Here is a 14821-nt window from a genome sequence, read left to right as displayed (position 1 = left end):
TTTGTTAGAATTTTCTCCCCCTTCACTTTTATTGAGAAGAACGTCATGACAGGTGAATAAACGCTTCCCGCAATTACACAAAAAAACAACCCCAAAAAAGTTCATTTTCCATCACCCTCGCCAAAATTGGTTCCAAAATGTGTCCTTATCAAATAAAATCGTTGAATCTGACGCATACCAACGAGTGGGGGGGGGGGGGATTTGGAAAGAACGGAGGCGATAAGTGTGAGATTTACTGCGTGTCTTAACCGTACCATGTCAGATTTGTTGCAGATTTCAAACTCCTAAATCAGCTTGCAGGTTATTTCTGCGCCCGTCCCACCAGAAGACGCCGCCACGGTGTTCAGCCCGTTTACAGCCATTTTAAATAACCTTTCACCATTTTAAGTTGTTAACGTGTAAATAGAGGGTTCCACCGTGAGGTGAAATCCATGTCCGCAGCTCAGTGTGCGTTCTTGCCGTAATGGTGTCCTCCTGACCTTGCGCTGGACACGGACCCATTAGCCGGGACACTGTGTTTACCTCTGTCATATGCTGTTACTGTCAGCATGGAGAGTTAGAGAGGAACCCCCTCCCCAACCCAAACTAGCACGTCCCCATCCCTCTGACGGAAGGTGGCCTCGGGCGTTAAATTGACTAAATTTGGTTCATAAGAATGGAAAAAAATCAGCCCTGATGGAGCTCAAATTCAAAATTGTCCTCTTTTTTCCTTTTTAATTCGCTTGTTTGTCCCTGTTTGGTGTTTTGTTTCTCATTGATAGTCTGCAGGGGGGGTCGGGGGGGGCACGTGTGACACAGCTGCTGTCTATATTAAAGGTCCATATGATCGACACAACAGTGAGAATAAAGAAAGTTTGGACATTTGACCGTTTTCTACATTTGCACTGACTCCAAACTAAAGAAAGATGTACGAACTGGAGATTTATAGTGTCCAAGTCTCACTGCGGTCTGCTCTGACCATATAAACACTCGTCTTTAACAACCGGCCTAGATTTACAATTTTATAGTGACTGTAAATCTTATTCTTCTGTATTCCTTTACATGGAGAGTATATAATTACCAAACGCAAGGGTGCTTATTACTGCTAAGTAAGCATATAAGTGCCTTTTTAGCTAAGCGCGCCGCTCTGTCCACCTTCCTGTCCTCGGATGAGGTATTGTAAAACGTTAGCGTGTGCATTCGGACTCGTAAATAATGTAGACGCGTATCCAGTTATAACGCAGGGAGAATGCCGGGCGAAGCCTTGAATCGGGCGCAGAGCTTCGGGAGGTCAGAGGTCAAGGTTTATTCTGGTGCAGGTATGCACCGTCCCAGATTAATGGGCGTGGATCCGGGTTTCATTTCGGTCGTTTTCGAGGGCGCGTGGCCGTTGGGGACACTTCGGATGTTTGTCTGACAGGAACAAATAAATCGTTCCAGACGAGGCTGGCGTTCGTTCCGGCGCGTCTTTAATATTCCAGTCTGGGGAATCTGGCAGCTCTGGGTAGACATAGTTTAGACAAACATGACACCGCGCTCGCCACGCACGCTAACAGGCGAGTCGGGGAAAGGGAATCCCTGCCACGCACCAGCTGACAGCTGGCTGCTCACTAGGTCGGCCAAGGAGCCACTACTCACAATCTCCCCTCTTTGGCTTAAATAATTAATTCCAAATTGATTTTGGGCGGAGTTGATTCGCTCCCCTTTCACGGCTAAAGAGGGTGGCGATTCTTTTTGCTTCCTTATAATTGTTGTCAGGTAACGGTCCAAAATAGAAGCATCTTCTGTGTTTGACAATACAAAGATGGAGTGAGTTTATCAAGTTATTCTAGTACATTTAGTTCGCATTAGTTAGATGATTTCCTTTTTATAGCAGCATTTGCACGTTTCCCTCTGTATTTTTCAACCGAAATAATACAAAATACATCAAAATTCAAATTGGGAGGTAAATATATACCAGTAAATCTAGATGGGACGACAACAACTCACCATTAATTGGAGGACAGACCTTTAAAAGTAATGTCTAAAGTGGGCTGACAGCTATCGGAGGTGGCCCAGTGTGGCCCAGACCACCCTGGTTCAGCACAAGGAGCTGGATTTCTTCTCGGAATGATTAACTTCACCCTCCGGAAGCATCGGAATTAATGATCAAATCTGAGCCCAGATGGGACCTTGTGGCAAAACGTGCAGGGACAATAGAATGCTTCCACGAAGGGGATTTTTTTTTATGATGTGAGGACAAACAAGATGAAGATGGGAAACAGAAGAAAAAACGGTCCTCTTCCTCACAGACTGGGGGCCCTTTGAACGATTCCTCTTTGAAATTCGCCTTCGAGAATAATTAGATGCTGCTCGGATGTTGTTTTTATTACATGCTAAGCTAATTAGCAGCCATTCTTACTGAACATTTAGCCTCAGGACATGATGTCACAATTGATCTTCGCCAGATATTGATCACGCATGTTTGCTGGGAGGCTGCGTTACTCTGAGACACAGTTGTTATTGTGCTGGTCGCCATGTGATCTTCTCCTTCACGCCGTCTCCTCTCGCACTCCTTTGTTTAAAGGGAAATTCCTCACACAAGGAAGTTGTTAAGCAGCTATCAGGGAAAGTGCTGGGTGTCTTTTGGAGGAGGGAAAAGGGGAGGGAAGGAGGGGGGAGCCTTTAATGGAGGGAAAGTGGAGGGTAGAAAGTTTCAAGGAGGACCTCTGAACGTCAGTGCAGAGGCAGAAAAGGTGTTTAATTCAAATATTAAGGGATAAAAAGTGAGCGAGGGCTGAAACGGGATTTTCCTCTCATCTTTAAATCTGAAACCGTGAATTAAAGGTTAATTTCGCCCCGCCGTGTGGATCGCTGAAGCCCCCTGAGGGGACAGGACCCTGTCATCCCCACTCTTGTGTTTGTGAATTTAAATGGGCTCCGACCCTCCCCCCTTCCACCCCCGCCTAGACTCGCACGCTCCATCCCCCCCCCCCCCCCCCCCCCCCCCCCCCCCCTCCCCGCGACTCCTCTGCAGCAGATACCTTTTAACGGGCGAGAGCAGATAAAGCAGAGCGGCTCCTGATTTAGCCAGGACGGAGGGGAAAACCACAGAAGCTCCCGGAGGAGGAGCGTAAAGAGAAGAGGGCTGGAACGGGAGCGGCGTGTTAGAGGAGCAGCACAGTCGCAGGACTCACTGCAGTGCAGGTGTCTCTGGTGAAGAGGAGGAGCGGCTGGAAGACGCCAAACCGACCGTCCGAACAGGTCGGTTGTGTCATTTTCAGAGCGGATATTTATATGTGTGTGTGTAGCTGTGCATTCAGATGTAGGTGTGTGCTTTAAAAGGCTGCAAGAGTGGGTTATCTTTTTTTGGGGCGGGGGGGAGTCTGTGTCTCGCGTGTCCAACTTGCATGAGAAAGTTCCGAGGTGAAGACGTGCGTAACTGCGGAGGCCCTCCGCTCCCCTTTCACATGGGCTCTTTTTACTCTGGAGAAGAATGGAGCCCGGAGCCCTGAATGGGCCCGAGGTGGCTTTGTAGTCGAGTTGCCGCCCTCTCAAGTGTCAGCATGCTCAGTGTTGCTGCTTGTGGGGGGGCGGGCACGCCGGCTTGGGACGCACGGAGGCTTTCCCTTCATGTGTGTGTGTGTGTGTGTGGAGACCGCTGCCTTTTTACCCCCAACTGCTCTAATGTGTGGAGGTGAATGCGGAGTTGCCGGGTGACTGTTTATTTTAGAGCTGCTGATAAGGGCCAGATTGGTTGTGGTTGTTGTGCGTCTCCGTATAGAGAACAGGATGTGTGTTATTACACACTCTATAGATGCCTGAACAGGCAGACCGGCCTTCCTGGTCGCACCGATGATACCATAGAGGAAGAATTGTGGTCTGGCTGCTCTGTGCTTTGTGTCCTTCCTTCTTTATACATTGTGCGTCTGTTTGCATGTTCAAATATTTAAATTCGCAGCCCTCTGGGCCACTAAATATTTTTTTCTGTCACCCTCCAGTGCAAACAGCTGCCCGCTGAACTGTCACAACCCCCCCGAGCTGAAATGTCATATCTCCATAGGTGTAGTATTTGCTCAAGGCAAAGGGATTGTGGGTATTTTCCACCGTCCTCTGATCCAGCTGACAGCTCGGTGCGGTTTTCCCGTTACTGGCCAGTGACTTGATCTTGACTTTATCTTATAGTCTGATAAAATCGCCATTCCTGCCGCCTCCAGGAACCCGTCAGGTTCTCACACGTCCTCCTCCAGAATATTTGAATAGACTTGTGTTTCATGCATAGGTTCAGGTAATAACGGACTGAGATTGTACACTTCAAATCCCATTTCTGGGAAGTTCTGTGCCCTTGGAAACAGGTGCTTTGTGGTCCGATTTAACTCTTCGAGTGCTTCAAAAGCTCCCACGGAACTGCTGCCATGGCGATGGCCGCTACGCTACAAATCCTGAAACGTTTCATCAAATATTTGTCCACACTTGAGGGGTGAGGGGAGACCTTTGTTTGGTGTCCATCTTTCCGAACGTTTCTCATTAAGTCGGGAACGCCTTTTGTGCTGCCGCGGGGAAAAGTGGCCCTGATTTCCTGTCCGCCCTCGAGATTAAACACCACACGCCTGCTTTGGTATTAACAGTTTGGGTCATTTATTTGTGTTAGAGTCATTTATCCCCGTGATATTGCTCATTCCTCCTGTCTCACATGACCTCTTTGGTTTCCCTCCTTATGTTTCCACTTTTCTCCCCCCCCCCCCCACGTGTGTGTCTTTGTGTTTCAAACGAGTGTCAAACTTGTGTTGTAAATCACCGGTTTATGTAATGTTGTGTGTGTGTGTCCACGCGCGTGTGCGTGCGCGTGTTAAATGGCTTTGGCTGGTCTGCTTGTGATTATGTCATGCTGCATGGTTTCCATCTGTCGGGGGCGGCAGCGCGAGTTAGCTATGCGTAAAGCTATCCGCGCACAAACGCGCACCATCGGCGCGCCGTTGCGTTTGTACTTTTTTGCGGTTAAATTTCATTAAGAATCGTGCGCTCCAGTTGTGCGCCGCCACGCCACGCCGAGGCCCCGGCGAGTGAAAAGATGGCAGCCGTCCGGCTGGCTGGGATCCTTTTTCGAGGATTGCGATTTGATTGAGCTCTGCTGCGGAGGTCTAATTTAAACCAAATGCGCTTGGGTCGGGTCTCGCCGAGGCGCTCGGATGTGAGCTTCGACAAAAGATGGGGCGCGTTTCAGCTTTGACGTCTAACCCTAACCCGAACGCGCCGCGATCCGGTTTCATTTCACACCCAAACAGCAACATTGTCTTTAATTCACACACACAGGTTGTTGACGTTAGCTTATCTAGAGCTTATCAACGTTATTGTTGCTCCTCAGTGAAGTAACTCACTGTGGTTATTGTGAGTTAACAGTCGTTGAAGTCTGAGTGCATCGAGACTTAATATCTGCCGCCATCTTGTCACCCGTTCTGGCCTGGACCTGCACCTGCAGGTCAAAACAAATAAATACGGCTTAAATTTTGTTCAGGGTAGATCAGCGTTCCTGGGAACCCGTCTTCTTAAAAACCTTTAAAGAAGACATTCCTTTCCTTCCCCCGCTTGTTTGAAAAGATCTGTTGTGGTGTAGCGGCGTTATTAGCGGCGTTATTTGCTGAGGTTGAAGCCTTTTCCCGTCGTCAGTCAATAAAATAAGCACAATAAACTCTCCCAAATATCTTGACTGTGGACTCAGAGTTTCAACGCTTCAGTTTGGCTTCGTAAAGTCACAAGATCCTGAGTTTAGGGGAGTTTGCCGTCTCCCCTAAGGCCCGCTAATCATTGCAGGCTTGAAGTTGGAGAACACAATCCAGATTCCTTCTGCATGAGAGAAGAAGTGTCTAAGGAAGGAAAGCGGGGGGGGGGGGGGTTAATCTGATAGCATGTGAGCCTCTTGAATATGTACAAGAAGGACTGTTGGATCATTTTCAGGGTTCGATGTTTGCAGCCCCGCAGATTAAATCAGCAGAAATGTGGATTGAGGAGTGAGGCCGAGCAGGGCAAAGTAAAGGTAACGAGCGCGGGGGTGTTTATGGACGGGGGATAAAGTTTTCCAGCGCGCAGCGTGAGCATAGGTGGGACGAGGTGTTATGGATCCGTTGTTTTTCCCCCTCGTATTGTCATTTCCTCCGCAGCTGGTCCCGGGTTGCGAAGGAAAGAAAAACAAAACCGGGGAGATCAGAAATCCAAACAGCAGTGGAACGGGCGTTTCCCAGCCCGACCCTCGAAGCCCTTTCGATGATGTCATGAAACGCTCGTGCGCTCCTAAAGGTGAAGGGAAGTGCAGCCAGTAGATCCACACTCAGCTGGCAGGTTCCTCTTCTCGTGCACATTCCGCAGTTATCAACGATAATGTCTCGGGAAATTGTTCTGGAAGGTCTTCATTCCTCTGCTGGTGAAATGAGACACATCTGCCCCCCCTCCTGGATTCTTGTGTCAGGTCAGGCTCTTGGGGCTGCAGTTTGACCCAGAAGCCTGCCGGGTCATGGCACCAATAAACCGGTAAGCGCTGAAGATTAGACCTCTCTCCTGGCTCATAAACGGCGTGCTCATCGGAGACGCTCACACTCACCATATTTTATGTGGCTGTTAGCTACAAATTAGCTCATTAGCTTTGGGTTATAGATTTACATGGCTGGAATTCCTGGAACGCCCAGCGACTGAGAAGAATCCTCACCTGCGCTCCATCGCCTCCACACTGAACTATAACCAAACGTGCGCGACTGGGAGGAGGCTGAAGTTGGCAACGGTCGGAACGACGTCCCTGTGGGACGCCGGGGGTTCAAACCACGGAGGATTTCCTTTGGAACGAAAGACGCGCCGCCACTTCCGCTTCGAGTTTGCCGCCTCATTTCAGACGCCGAGGCCTCCTCGGCTCGCCACGGCTCGGTGGAATCCGCTCCCCGCTTGCTCCCTTTGTGGCGAAGCTGCTTTTATTACGATGAAAGTTCCTCCTTTTCTTTTTGACACAAATTGAAAAGACAGAAAAGATGAGATTGTGGGGGGGAGAAAAAGGCCGAGACCTTGAGAAGGTAATCATCAAAGCTGGAATAGAATAAAATCACGTTTTTTTTTTTAAAAAAAAAAAGGACTTGTCACTTGAGAAGATGCTTTGAACGGCCTTCAAAGGATTCTTCTTGGCTCAGGTTCAGACAACTTGTCACCATCGCTGATAAACTGGAACGTCCACGCTCCCTCGTGCTGGCCGGGCTTTAGCAGGTGAAGACGCCAGAGTTATGGAAGTCATTAAAATTCCACGGGAACATGTGGACGCCTGTTTGTTTTTCCGCCCGGGCGGGGAGGACGGAGAGCTGCGAGGACGCGACGCTGTCCTCAGAGTTAGAAGGACAGTGGGCGGAGAGAGAGGAGATGGAAGACAGATGCTGGAGAAATGACTCAAGCAGAAGACAGACCAGGGTGAAAGTGGACGGAGGACAGCTGGAATGAATAAAGAATGTGTGCAGACCCAGACAGACAGACACCCTCTCCTGGACATCCAGTAAAGAGTTGGACAGATGGACATGGAGGATTCAGCGAGGCGGACGGGGAAAAGATTATGTGAGAATGAATTCACTCACAGACCCTGGCAGAGGACGGAGATATTAGTATACGTGGTCCAACTGTCAAGGGGGGGGGGGGGGGTTGGACAATGTCCCCCTTTAATTGAACTGTTGTGTTTGAGCTCATCCATACTGCGTTTTAATGCACGAGGCTGCTGTGGCAATAAAGATTTCTCTATTTTAATTATTTTTGCTACACTGCGTTAGCATTTACGAATGCAGCTAAATAACACAGTTGTTGCGCAACTTGACCGTTTGTGCGGACTTGTTTCCTCCCACAAGTTTCCCAACGAGGGACTTGCTTAAGTGTTAAGGACAAGGTGTCGTTTGTCTCCGTTCAACGGCATTAATCGCACTATAACAGCAGGACTGTGGACGTTTGATGAGCTAACCAGAAGCACGCCATCCTGGTGGAGCGGATTACGTCCTGAGTTCAACTCTTTTGCTTATTAAGTCACGAACATTTGAAATGTGGCTTTGTGGACCTTACAGGAGCTAATTCGATTCCATGAGTGGGAGCGCTCCTTCAGTGGAAAAATACGTTTTCTCAAACTATTTCTGTCCTCATAATTGGAAATTTTCAGGATAAATTAAGAATAATCGTGATTAGGTTTGCAGATCCGTTAATTAGACGCATGTAATGTATGATATGAATGTGGGGTGAATAGAGAGGGAGAAATTAAGAGTTTGCAGGCCCTCTCTCTGCACGTTAAAGGTGGAACAGCTGAAAGACGAATCAGCGTAATCCCTTTTCTTGCCGCTGTTTAATCACGGGCCGGGCAATTTGAGGAGCAGCCGCGCAGTAAAAATCTCTTTCCAGCCGTCTCTTTTCCAATTTTTCCTCCATTGGTTTGATCCGGCTAACTGAAGCTGAGGCGGTAGTGCTGACCCCCGGGGCTCCAGCCACGCTTTTACCTGCCTCCCTGACAAATTGGCCGCTAACTAGGACGTAAGCGGAGAGCCCGCATTGCTGTCCTGCCAAAACGTTCCCTTTGACACGGAGCTGGTCAGATTCCATATCTGGAATACCAGTTAGCATCATTATGTTCCGAGTCAGACGCATTCCTCTCCATCATGTGTCAGATGTTTCACAGTTTTTACACTACAGCTGCCCGATATCACCAAATATTGGTCATTTTAAAGTAAAAAAGCCTCAGATACTTCCGAGATAATTGCTCCTGATTGTGTTGTGAGCTTTGTGGTTACCTTTAGCCGCCAGGAAGATCTTAAATATGCCTGCAGGTTGAATTTTTGGGTAGATAACCTCATCCCCCTGCTCTTGTTTTGCCTCATTTAACGTGGTCCATGCCATAACGTGTCCATCACTTAGGAGTTTGATTCCTATCCAGCGAAAAATAAGCACATTTATAATTGACTTTATCTTCCGCACAAGGAAAATCACATTTAGCTGCAAAGCTGACGTCAGTATCCTCGAGGTTGACGGCTTCCTTTGCTTGTGTCTGTGCGCCCGGCGCTCAGCTGAGGTTATTGTCAGCTTTTTAAAGTTTTCCTTCCTTCTTGCATCAGCGGCTCTCCTGAGTCACTCGGCTTTACCCCAATGATTTTCTATGGAGATCCTTTAAGGCCTGGGAGGGATGGTGTTTGTGTGTGTGTGTGTGTGTGTGAAGGGTGTGTGAGGAAACAGCTGGAGATAGGCGTCCCGCTAAGAGCCGGCTGGCCCACTCTGACAGTTTAATAAAGAAAACAAAGTTAAGACGACGCCGATTGAAGCCTCCTTGTCTCCAAGGCCAAAAGTTCAGCTCTGTAGATGAATCATCCACATGAATATGCCCCAAGTGTCATGTGACGGCGAGTTTACGGTCACAATAGCGCTGCTTTGCTGCGCTCTTAAAGTTGCTGAGCAAATCATCAATCAGACCACTGAAATAGCAACAGAACTCATTCCAGCCCTTTTAAAATATGGAATAAATCTCCAATTAGCTGAATGAACACAGACAGTACAGCGCTGAAATAGCTCACCTGGTTGTGATGGGGCTTTGGGCCAATGCACACACACCTCACGGACATCTACACACACACACACACACACACACACACACACACACACACACACACACACAGAGCTGTGGCGATGCCCCGTCCCTTTGTTGGACCCCACATCCCGACAGCAACAGCGAACTGATGCCATTTAAGTGAATTCTATGCAGTCGGATCCCCCGACGCTATTTTTCTGTCGTCGGCCATGTTTGTTGAGCTCTCCATGACGACAACACAACAATTTGATGTTGATGGGGTTAGATGGAGCCCCGCGGAACGCGCAGCGAGGCGCCTTCCCCTCAGGATGTCGGTGGCATGAGTTGCAGCCTCTTTAAGCGATGGGCGCTTTGTGTCACCCCCCCCCCCCCCCCCCCCTCCCCCGACGGGCCCGGAAATGTGGAGGGCACACTGACGGGTCTTTTCCTTATCCCTCTATAGTGCACGTCTGTGAAGCGGGATATAGTGGAGTCACAGACTGACTCACGGAGAAGAACTCCGCCGGTTTCACTTCCTGTTGTGACAGTCGTGCTGAGATCTTGTTTCAAATAAAACCAGTATCCTTCAAAGTCTCATGGCCACATTCCAGGATACGGAGACCGACTGTTTTCTCCCATCAGTCCATAAGAATCGATGCTTTATTTGGGAAAATCCAGCTCAGAACACAGGTTTTGGTACCTAGCCTTAGCCTTAGCTCTCTAACCAACAACACAAATAACCAATAACGGAGGGCAACACAACTAAAAATAGTTTCTGCTGCTAATAATCTTCGACTTGACCTGACAAGCATCTTTCTGTCTCTAAAGTCTGTGTGTTATTTCATTAACTGCAGGCGTTCCAACATGAAGACATTAATATTGAAGAGGATGTTGCGCAACCTATAAATATATTTTCGTGGAGCTGTAATTTCACATCTGATTCCTCTGTGTTCCACTTCTTATTCCTATCTTTGTTTTGGGGGACTTCGACGCTGCTGTTGAGCCCAGCAGCGGTCCCTCACTGGCGATATTGTGTTGTGGTTTGTGGCGACAACGCCGAGTCCTTGGAGTAGCTGAAAGTTCCCTTGAATTCCCTGAACGACCTTTCACCAGCAGCGGTTTCGGCCTCGATCTTCACAAAAACAGAGGAAAATGGCAAAAGTTTACGCGGTCAGAGGCGCCCGATCAACAGAACATCTAAATGTCAGTGTCCTTTTAAAGTTCAGATGTGGGTGTCTTCAGCTTTGAGTGACCCTAAAAGCGCCCGGCACCGGAAAACTGGCCGGCCCAACGGGAACGCTCCATGTTGCCGTCCTTTCAGCAGGGATTTTAGGGGCATAAAAGGCTTTTTATGCCCACTGGGATTTCACCGACCCCTGTGCTGGAACAGCATGAGAGCTTCATGGGATCCTGGTGGGACGGAGCGATTTATTTGAAGTGATTGTTTTGAAGCGTTCCCCTGTCTTCACGGCTCCGGCGTTCGTGACTTTCGTGCCTTCTTCCTAACTGTTTCGCTTTCTCCCTCTCTTTTGCCGGGCTAGGATCACCTCACACACACACTGTTTGTTTGGGGCTACCATGGAAACTGTATGTGTGCACGCTGTGTCTTGCATAATGACTTCATCCAGACCCTGACATATCGAAACCTTCTGCTTTCTCAAATTGTGTAAAGGATAGTCATAAACACACACACACACACACACACACCAGATGCCCCTCGCTATTGTGCCTTGTTGATCTACCAATGGTTCTTGGGGCCATATGCTTGTCAACATTGATCATCGAGCCTATTTTATAGAAGCCACGTTCAGTTGCTCCGTAATGTAGTTTTACAGCATCTGTTGGGCTCAAATTTATTGAAATTAGTTCTGCAACAGACTGAGTCTGGGGGGAGAAAATAGAGTAATTAAAGGTCACGAACTGAAGATGAACTATGGTGCTTCCTCAGCCGTATGTGTGTTTTATTTCGATAAACCGTTGAGGTGCATTCAGTGTAAGTAAATAGGTCTCATTACCTGTTTCTGCTCTACTAATGAACGGCCAGCATGTTTAGACCATGCTAAAGTAAATCAAAGGGCAGATAAACCTTGCTCTACTTTCACAGCGCAGCACAGACGTTCCCACGCTGGTTTATCGGTAGAGATAGTGGTGAATGACTGCTTTTCCGGGGCAGAACGGAGCAATGTGGGGGGAAAAAGAGCCTTCAGCGCGGACAAATTCAGTAATTAGCAGACCTGCATTTTCACTGCCCACAATGAAAGTGGGAGAGTCGACGTCGCTTCTTCCTGCTTCTATCCCTCCTTGTCTTGGTGTCTTCTAAGTCCTCGGTTCCTTCAGCTCCTCCTCTTTTTCTTTCTTGAACTGCTTTTTCTGAAAGTGTCCATGTGATCCTCGTCAAAGGGAGTGGAAGAATCAAGTGTGTGTGTGTGGGTGGGTGTGTGTGTGTGGGTGGGTGTGTTTATCTGATGAGTTTGTCCTTCGTATGACGCCACTATTGAGAGCAGATCTTTGGCATCCAACAGATATGACGGCTCACCTGACTGAACTCGATTAGGCATCGCGTTGGACTTAACGAGTTAAAGTCATGTGACAGTATCACGGCACCGCTGATGGATTTGAGACGCTAAAAGGGTTCTTTTGGTGCAACAAAACAGTTACAGGCGAAACGACGCTGACGTCTAAAGGGAATCGGATCACTTTAAAACAAAATATATGCTTCATCGTAAGAGTAGCTGTTGCTTCAATGACAATATCGGTGTCGTTAGAGGACAGACATCAAGTTCAGAGGATGCTTATAGTGTGTGTGTGTGTGTGTGCGTGTGTGTGTGTGCGTGTGTGTGTGTGTGTGTGTGTGTGTGTGTGCGGTTCTCTGCAGCTGCTCTGACAGTGACAGCATTGTTCCACCAGACCCTCCAGGAAGTGAAGCTGAATACGTCTGACTGCGTTAAACATTAGCTGCTTTTTAATGTCTTTTTACCCCTCAGACATGGATTAGAGGCCACTTAGGATCAGTCCAAGCGTGAAACTAGACATCTTGTCAAAACGTACAGCGTGACAGGATGCCTGCGTGCGCACGTGTGTGTGACAAATTCTCGACGCGCGGCAATTAGAGTCAGTTTTCTCGCGTTCGTGCCTTCCAAAGACGAGCGGATCCAATTAACAGCGTCTCAGCCCATCGGAGAGTAGGCTGTCAAGTGTCCGGCGTCCATGTTTTTCTATGTTAACAGATTAATCCGGACCTGCTCACCGGAGCGTCTGTAATTAACATTTCCGGTAGCTCATTTGCATGTTTAAACACGCGTCCTATTAAACCACTCAGCCTCTCACCGGTGCACCAACTTAGAGGTGTGACGTCAGATGTTGCAGGTCAGCAATAGTTAACGTGCCTGGCGTGAATGATTACCAGGAGTGGGGTTATGGGATGGCATGAGACACTTATGGGAGCAGGCGCGTGTCCTTGCCTGTGACGTCAGGCGGCAGCAACAACAGCCGTTTGGATTGTTGTTCCAGGAGACGTGCGCACGACAGAAGACCTGACGTCTGGTGGAATCACGTCTGTGATGTAAAAGGCGTGTACGGTGCTACAGACAGAGCTGATGACTGTCTGTGGAGTCAGTCAGTACTGTATAATACTCTATCCCAGGAGTCACCAACCAGTAGGAACACATCTGGGACTGGTGACCAGTGCGTCTGACTCAGAACCTGCACCTTCTCGCTGTGAGGCCACTGCACTAACCACTATCTGAGAGTGGTCAGCCTCGAGTTTGCATCTTTTTTTTCTCCATTTCTTTTCTCTTGTTTATGTTTAGGATGAGTTTAAGTGTCTATGAAATGTTACTGTTGGCTGTAACTGGTGCGATGCCTTTCCATGAGATTAAATCCTCCCCTACATCAGAGTAATTACAGGAAATACGTCCAGGATCTTATAGAATACCAGGACACACAAAGGATCTTTTGACCTTTGGATCAGTCAGCTGGTGGTGGGGGCTCCGAACAGGAGGCCTGAATGAGAGAGAATACATTTGGAATGTGGGAGACGACAGAAAGTGAATGGATCAAAAAAAAAGGAGAGAGAAAACACTGGCGGGGAGGAGGAGGAGGTGGGGTGATTACAGTGAGAGCCTGAACTCTGATTGGTCTAGAAGTGCGTGCGTGTGTGTGTGTGTGTGTGTGTGTGTGTGTGTGTGTTTGCAGAGCCAGTGGGTGGGGGATTAGGGCTACATCACGTGGTCCCTTTAGCTTCTTTTCCACACAAACACTCCCTCATTTGCTGTAGACACACACACACACACACATTCTCTCACATACACACACGCAGCTGTCGATGCGACTCTCTCTTCCTGATAAATGCCGGAGCAGCTGAGGAGCAGAGCTCACAGGAATCGGGAAGAATCTGCTGTCCGCTTGCAGCTGAAGGTTGGAGATGTGGACGGACAAGCGGGGAGACTAGACCCACGCTGTGACACCCACATCCCGCTCCTCGCCACTCGGCGTTCCCCGGCTCCGCTCTGGGATTCAGTGTTGGAATTTAAGCGCGGTCGACGATCATCAGAGAGAAACAGAGACATGTGTTTTGCCCCAGACGTCTGCTACTCCTCTGGCTTCCCTCTCATCCACTGACCAGAGAGGAAATATAAGGTTGGTTTCTCGCGTGACTGGATTATGAGCTGGTCGCTGCATATCCTGGGTGGAGATGACTTCTCCTTTTTCGGCCTTTTACAGGCACATTTTCATTCCAACATTCCTGTAACAGTTTTTAACCACTTTGAGGGGAATAGCATGAGACGCACACACTGATCTGCACTTATAAACACACTTGGCAGGGACAGAGCAGTGGAGTGTGAGCACCAGAGGAGATTAGCTATGGTTCTTATCTCCAACACACCATGTCCAAGACTGGAGGTGGTGTGTAAAGGAAGACTTAAAACTTTTCTCTCGTACTTTAGCAGCAGAAGAATCTTGACGACACATCTCTAGCCCATAATAAAGCTGGAGTAGCAGCTAGCCGCCAAGCCTTTCGCTCACACACACTTCTCCAGTTTCAGTGCCCGGTCACGCCGGAGACACACCTCCTCCTCTGTTTGTGCGTGCAGGAGCCGCGTCTACACGGCGCGGACACACACACAGGGGCCCGCGTTGACATTTACAGTGAGTGGGGATATAATTAGCCAGATTCTTTCCTGGTATTGTTCTTCTCAGGGTCGTAACACGACCCAAAAAGTGCTGGGACTATTTTTAAAGGTGGCAGCTCAGTGAGACATGAGGAGCCTTTGAATGCGTCCCCAAGCAGGACAACGATACGGGCCG

The 14821-nt window shown here is 48.6% G+C and overlaps 1 protein-coding gene across 6 annotated transcripts in view; it reads left to right on the top strand.

The window, feature by feature from the left end:
• add3a (adducin 3 (gamma) a) overlaps positions 1-14821 on the top strand; it is a 42046-nt gene that overhangs the window by 10219 nt on the left and 17006 nt on the right. For 2 of the 6 annotated variants that reach the window (XR_003891528.1, XM_029850601.1), the window contains exon 1: positions 13769-14152. The exons of 2 other annotated variants lie outside the window; for them this stretch is intronic. The gene's annotated coding sequence lies outside the window, so the exon portion shown is untranslated. Of the gene's footprint in view, positions 1-3051; positions 3223-13768; positions 14153-14821 lie in introns of those variants that run through there. 2 more of the 6 variants (XM_029850598.1, XM_029850596.1) reach the window with 2 other exon arrangements.

This window comes from Takifugu rubripes, chromosome 17 (genome assembly GCF_901000725.2).
Source record: "Takifugu rubripes chromosome 17, fTakRub1.2, whole genome shotgun sequence".
Lineage (NCBI taxonomy): Eukaryota > Metazoa > Chordata > Actinopteri > Tetraodontiformes > Tetraodontidae > Takifugu > Takifugu rubripes.
The sequence above is the reverse complement of the archived record's forward strand: the minus strand, read 5'-3'. Positions and strand labels throughout refer to the sequence as shown.